The 7,168-nt window shown below is 52.8% G+C and overlaps 1 non-coding gene across 1 annotated transcript; it reads left to right on the forward strand.

Annotated features, from left to right (window-relative positions):
- The first annotated feature begins 459 nt into the window (after window positions 1-459).
- Window positions 460-613, forward strand: LOC112078566 (5.8S ribosomal RNA). The gene has a single exon (XR_002895718.1). It is a non-coding gene; the product is annotated as a 5.8S ribosomal RNA (ribosomal RNA).
- The last annotated feature ends 6,555 nt before the right edge of the window (window positions 614-7,168 follow it).

Below are 7,168 nucleotides of genomic sequence, written 5' to 3' on the forward strand. Positions count from 1 at the left end.
GCCCGTCGCTACTACCGATTGGATGGTTTAGTGAGGTCCTCGGATCGGCCCTGCCGAGGTCGGTCACGGCCCTGGTGGAGCGCCGAGAAGACGATCAAACTTGACTATCTAGAGGAAGTAAAAGTCGTAACAAGGTTTCCGTAGGTGAACCTGCAGAAGGATCATTAACGGGTTGCCAGCCGCCGGCATGGGGCTGTGCTCCAGAAACCAAACTCTGCTGTGGGTTGGGTAGGGTAGGGGGCTCACGCCCCGGCGCAGGCYGGGGTTTAATGTCTCCCCAGCCCTCCCGGCGCTTCGGCGACAGCGGCGGGGGAGCACCCGGAGGCCCCCCAACCTGAAACCGATTTGTCTGTGAACTATGGCCTCTCGCTCTGGCGAAGTGCGGGCGGGGGAAAGGAGGGCAACCTCCCCAACTCCGTCTAGCAACTAGCCTCTGCGTACAACAAAAAACAAGAGTACAACTCTTAGCGGTGGATCACTCGGCTCGTGCGTCGATGAAGAACGCAGCTAGCTGCGAGAACTAATGTGAATTGCAGGATACATTGATCATCGACACTTCGAACGCACTTTGCGGCCCCAGGTTCCTCCTGGGGCTACGCCTGTCGGAGGGTCGCTTTGCCATCAATCGGAACCTCCGGGTTTCCGCGGCTGGGGCAGTCGCAGGCCCCCTAAGTGCAGACCAGGACGGCTCGGTGGGATTGTTGAGGAGGAGCCTCGGCTCTCTCTCCTCTCCCCCGTGCGCCCATCCTTTCCCTTCCCGCCTCGGCGGGAGGCGGCCACGTTCCCCGCATGGCCAGGCGTGGCTGCCGGTGGACTCTGTCTCTCCAGCTGCCCGTGTTACGCATGTGGTTCTCGGGGTAGCGCTCGGGTTTAGGTTTGGGCCGCGGAGCTCCGACGCCGACCTGAACCGAATTGAGAAGGTGAGCCCGGGCGCCCGGCCAAACTAAATTCACTTTGACTACGACCTCAGATCAGACAACCCGCTAAATTTAAGCATATTACTAAGCGGAGGAAAAGAAACTAACCAGGATRCCCTCAGTAGCGGCGAGCGAAGAGGGAAGAGGCCATCGCTGAATCCCTGTCCSTCCGGCGGGCACGGGACATGTAGCGTATAGAAGATCGCTTTGCACGGTGTCGCTTGGGTTGTAGAAAGAGGTCTGCCTTTAATGGTAGCAGCGCTAGATCAGGCGAAAGCCTTTGATCGCGTGAATAGATAATTTCTATTCAGGGTGTTAGGTAGAATTAGGATTTGGGGAGAAGTTTATAGGATGGATCCGTACTTTTTATGTCGGAGTGGGGTGCCGAGTTAGCGTAAACGGTCACTTGGGTGACGTTTTTGACATCTCGTCTGGTGTCAGGAAGGGGTGCCCGCTCTCGGCACTCCTTTTCATTCTGTACATGGAGCCTCTGGGGGCTGCCATTAGGGCAGAAAAAGGGGTAGAGGGCTTGTTGATCCCTGGAAGCGGTGGTTTGCGTGTTAAGTTGACGCAGTACGCTGATGACACTTCCCTGCTGCTTTGCAAGGACTCGTGCCTGACAAGGTCCCTTGCCATTATTGGGGACTTCACCCGAGCGTCGGGAGCGGTTCTTAACCACACTAAGTCTTCCGTCAAGTTGAGGATTCTCGGGGTCCATTTTGAGACCTCCGGCTCAGCGACACTGAACTGGAATATGGGTATCGCAGTGGTACAGAGGAAGGGCTAGGTCTTTGTCCTTTATAGGCAAGGTTCTGGTTCTCAAGGTGGATGTATTGCCGTCTCTTTTGTATTTGGCATACATCTACCCATTGCCGGCTTGTCTGAGGAGGCCTCTAGTGAGGCTTGTGTTTCAGTTCATGTGGGGTGAAAGAGATTTGCGTCAGTTCAAATCTGGCATCAGGACAAAATGTGATTGAGTCACTGAATATATTGTAAGTATTTAAATTAAACTCAAACGATAAATGGTAAATGCAATTTTCGTATATACGGGTTCACTGTATCTCCGCGCAGGCTAGATCAGAGAACTGGCAGGAAGTACGTAAACAGCTGTTCTTATACCGTGATGACATAGTTCCAACGCGCCTGTTGGCCTATCACAGTAGAGGCTGAGCGCAGACTCTTGCTCTGCCTTTGGGGGCACCCGGACTGGTCCAAGTCCCTGAGTGCTTTCCTTTGTCCACATCTGGTTGCTGGGTAGATTAGCTCCGTCTTGTCTCCCCCTTGAATCTTCACTCAAACAATTCCTAATATGGTACTGATCAGTCTCCCAACCTTCCTGGTTGGCCTAGAGTGATCCACCCCTCCCCTCTCCAGACTGACCACAGCTTTTATGGCCTGTGTTGGTCAGTCCTTACACACCTACACCCATCTGTATTGTTTGTGTGTGTGTGTGTGTGTGTGTGTGTGTGTGTGTAACAAAACAATATTCATCTTCAAACAATATGCTAACAGGCTATAGTGCATAAACATAAATCCTAACAMGGGTGGCAGGTACGAGTGGGTCGCCAGGGCATGCATGCTCTGTCCCATCGGGGAGGGAGGTAGGGGAGTACCACATCTCCCCCTCAAGCTGGACGCAATTTTTGTTGACAGAGCTTGCTCATCCAGTGATACACCCGTCCGGTTACCTCCTGCGGGTGTTCTTCTCGTATCAGGCGAGAAGCGTAATGGTGTGGTCTAACACGGGTCCTCGGGCGGAACAGCTGCCGTGGCACTTTGGCCATGCGGCCAAGTGGTTGCGTGCGCACCCCGAGGTTGAAGTCGCCCGAGTAGGTTTAGACCACAGGCACCTGTACAAGGAGGTCAGYTGGGCAGGGAGTCCGACGCCTGTAGTGGGTATCTCGGAAGTGGTCTGGGAGGGAGTGCAGGCGCGGGGCCTGGACAACAGGCTCAAGGACCTGAATTGGTTGAGCCTCCACAAGTGCTTGCCGGTGCGTTCTATTATGTACCGGCATAGTTTGGCGCGATCCCCCACCTGTCCAAGATCCTCTTGTGGCAGGGAGGAGACTGTGCGCCATGCCTTTTGGGACTGTGCCTTTGCCAGAGTAGTATGGGCTAGGGCACGGGTGTTGTTAGGAATGGTAAGAGGGGATTTTGTGTTGACTTGGGCTAGGTTAGAGAGAGGTGTAGGGAGAGCGAGGGGTACAGATAGGGATAGGTTTTTGCTCTGGCTTCTCATGAGTCTCTTTAAGCGGGGGCTGTGGGAAGCCAGGCAGAACTTGGTCAAGACAGGGAAAGATTGGGGGGTGGAAGGGAAGGTGAGGAGGGTGGAAGGAGAATTGAYGGGGAGGAGTTGAAGTGGGGGCAGCATGCTGCCCGGGAGAGGTGGAAGGGGGGATTAGGGCTGGGATTGATTTAGATAGTTTAAGGGGATAGATTAGGGACGGGGAGATAGGGAAAGGTATTGGTTAGGTATGACGGGGAGGGATGATGCTCCCCTGAGGATTTTTGTTTGTTGATTGATTTTGTAAATAGATTTAAAATAATGCCATTATTTGATTTTGATTGCTAAAATATGATTTTGATAAAATTAATGGTATTGAACGTAATAAATTATTTTTTCTAAAAATAAAAAAATCTGGTGACCGACGGGGGAGCGTCAGGAGTGGAGATGGCGTCCCCGTCGGTCGGGGTTCCCCCGTTTCCCGCCATTTTACTTAAAAAAAAAAACGTTGGCCAGGATAGTCAGTGAGTGAGTGAGTGAGGGAATGTGTCTGTGTGTGTGTCTGTCTGTCTGACTTTTTACCCACACACAGCCCTCGAAAAGTTGGCAGAGTGGGTTGGGTGACCACCCGCGAGATCCCGGCCTAGAGTGCACAGAGTGTGTCTCGGGCCCCAACCTCTGACTTCCATACGACTCTGGTTTCTCTTCATTACGCACAAGCCTTTCTGTTACGTTCCTGACCTTTTTTCTTTTGTCTTGTATTTATTTAGTTGGTCAGGGCGTGAGTTGGGTGGGTTTGTCTATGTGTGATTTTCTATGTTGGGATTTTGTGTTCGGCCTGGTATGATTCTCAATCAGAGGCAGCTGTCAATCGTTGTCCCTGATTGAGAATCATACTAAGGCAGCCGGGGTTTCACGTGTGTTTTGTGGGTGTTTGTTCCTGTGTCAGTGTTTGTGCCACACAGGACTGTTTCGGTTTTGTCACGTTTGTTGGTTGTTTTGTATTTTGAAATGTTTGTTGACTTTCATTAAATAATGAACACTAACCACTCTGCGTTTTGGTCCTCTCCGTCTGTCAGCGAGGACAGCCGTTACACTTTCGCCTTTTACTAAAGACTTCCATGGAGAGGAACACTCACGAGTTCAACGTATTTTTGGAAGGGCTTTGCTTCTGGCAGAGCCCGGTATATCTTGTTTCAAGAGAAAGTGACAGAGATGATGACGCCGCCGCCGCAGAGACTTTTTGCTCATGCATTTGACTTAGAATCGGACCGGTGTATTTTTCCACTCKAAGTAGTCGCTAAGGGCAATTGAGTTCAAGCCCGACGACTGGCYTATTTGCCGGGCTTTGAACAAATAGTCGTCGCACTAGGCGTAAAGAGCTAGTGACTTAAAGACGCATTGGCGACTTTAAAAAAAATAAAACAAACACTCGCATGTCTGTCTGTCGCCAGGGAAAGGTTGGGTGGGTGGGGAGGAGGAGCCACCTTTTGCCAAACCTCCAAAGTCTGCCGAGACCCCCGGGTGCCCGGCGGGTGCAGGGGTCCATTTGTGGGTTATCGCTTCTCGGCCTTTTGGCTCAGATCAAGCTCGGTACTGAGGTGCCCCAGAGCCCGCTAAGTCAAAAGCCGAAGGCCGGAGGGCGTAAGAGAGAATTCCAGTTCTAATTGTTGCGGTGAGAACGTGGATTTCCCGCCATTTTCCGTGAGGAGATGGCGAATAATAGCAGCGCTGGGTCGGTCCCCAGGACCGGACTGAAGAATACGATCAGATTTGCTTGGAAGAAGGAAGAGGAAATAAGAATGCCAAGGGATTAGTTTGCAAGAACCGTGCTGATGGGGGCCCTGAAGCTAAGAGTGCCTGAAGTGATGTGTCTGCAGGGAAACGCTATGGAGGAGGCATACGACGTAARGTTACACACAGAAGGTATGTGTGACGTCGTAATGGATAGAGTCAAGGTGGCGGCTGAAGAGAGGCCATGTTCCTTTTTTAATATAACATGCCTGGCAAAGACAAACTTCAGGACTATCAACGTACACATGTACAATCCGCATGTTGCGGACATAGCAATAGGGGCTTTCCTGAGTAGGTTTTGTGATGTGACGTCGGGGGCGAGGTATGTGAAGGACTCGTTGGGGTTCTGGAATGGCCACCGCCAGTTCCAGGTACTGCTGAAGCCAGATAAAGGAGGTTTTGATGGCTTCCTCCATCCCCCGGCGGTCTTTTCACTGGGCTCAGACAGGGGGATGCTCTTCTACACCCGTCAACCCCCTTTTTGCAAGAAGTGTAGGGAGTATGGGCACGTCACGGCTGCCTGCAGTGCGGGGAAATGCCGGTTTTGTAAGTCGGGGGAGCATGAGGCAAAGGACTGTAGGGAGCCGAAGGAGTGCCACGGGTGTGGTAGTAGGGTGCACCTGTTCCGGGACTGCCCGTCCCGTCGGCAGCCATATGCCGAGGCAGCGGCAGGAAGGAAGGAAGGAGGAGTGTCTGTGGGGGAGCAACTGGAGAGAAAGGACKCAGGTTCTAGTGAGAAGGAGCAGGAGAGACCATCCTCACCAACGCCCACTCCAAGTGCCAGGGCCGGGAAGGAGGTGGAATCGGGGCCGTCAGTGAAAGGAGGTGAGGGGTCAGCTGTCCAGCAGCCGGAGGAGAGGGCAGGTGGCGGATTGGAGGAGATGGGCTCATCACTTGATGGGGTGGAGGGGCTTGGGGCCCTGGTAGAGATGGTGGAAAACCTTCCAGTGTTGGAGTTAAGGGCAGGGGAGTGGGCCTCGGACTCCGATGCTCATGCCCGGGCAGGATGAAAAGGAACCGTCAGTCGGGGAAGAGATACCGGAGCTGGAGCAGCACCCCAAAGTCGGCAAGAAAAAGAGGAATAAGCGGAAGGATGAGGGGCAGAATGAGGTGGGAGGCTTGGGGGAGAGGGCGGGCAAGCGTCCGATGGGGGAAAAGACATTGCCGTTGAAGTGGCTCCCCAGTCCTCACAGGACTCTTCCCTACCTTTACCCCTAGTGGAAATGGACATGACGCTTTCCACTCTCTCTGCCACCTGGGGATGGAGGGTCGCAGGGCTGTTCAGGGAAGCCGGAAACCTCCATCCCCAACCCTTTCCCGGCGTCATGGGCAGATGACATGGGGGACATGGGGGAAACAGGGTCTCTCTAGGTGCGAGCAGAGGGCCTCAACTGAGGAAGACCTGTATTCATCGGACGAGGGGATCACTTTTGCATCCCTGTCGGAGGACATGGAGCAGGGGAGCATCGGTTTAGCCTCCTGTTTTTGTTTTGAGTAGTTCTGTTTGATGTTTTCATTATGGATAAAATTACTTTTGTTAGTTTAAATGTAAGGGGGTTGAGGGATAGGGTTAAAAGAAGGGCGGTTTTTAGTTATTTAGAGGGTGTGGGGTTTGATTTCTGTTTTTTACAGGAGGTTCACCTAAGGGATGGGGGGGGATGTTGTTAGGTTTAAGAGGGAGTGGGAWAAGGGGGAATCAGTTTGGGGTATAGGGGGGTTCACTCTTCGGGTGTAGGGATATTATTTGGGAATAGGGAGGTTAAGGTTGAGGATACTTTTGTTGTTATGCAAGGGAGGGTTTTGGGGGTGGATGTCACATTAAGGGATTGTAGGTATAGATTAGTTGGGGTGTACGGGCCACAGGTGGCGGCAGACAGGAGGGAGATGTGGACTGTCTGGCGCCCCTGTGTGTTACAAATAGGCAGTTGGTGATAGGGGGAGATTTTAATATAGATTTAGGGCTGGGGGGGATAGCAGTGCAGGCGCCATCACCGGGTTAATGACTTGCCATGGTCTGGTTGATGGAGGCCTGCACACTARTCCGACACTGGCTGGTCCCACTTGGCGCAACTCCCGGGGGGTTGCGCGGAGGCTTMATTATATTTTTCTATCCAGGTCTTTGGGTCAGTTGTCTGGTCGGCTGTTGCCTGTMTTCTTTTCAGATCACGACGGGGTGCTCCTGCAGGTGAGTTCTCCAGTCTGCCTCTTCGGTAGGGGGTACTGGAAATTAGAT

Source organism: Salvelinus sp. IW2-2015, unplaced genomic scaffold (genome assembly GCF_002910315.2).
Source record: "Salvelinus sp. IW2-2015 unplaced genomic scaffold, ASM291031v2 Un_scaffold5882, whole genome shotgun sequence".
Taxonomy (NCBI): domain Eukaryota; kingdom Metazoa; phylum Chordata; class Actinopteri; order Salmoniformes; family Salmonidae; genus Salvelinus; species Salvelinus sp. IW2-2015.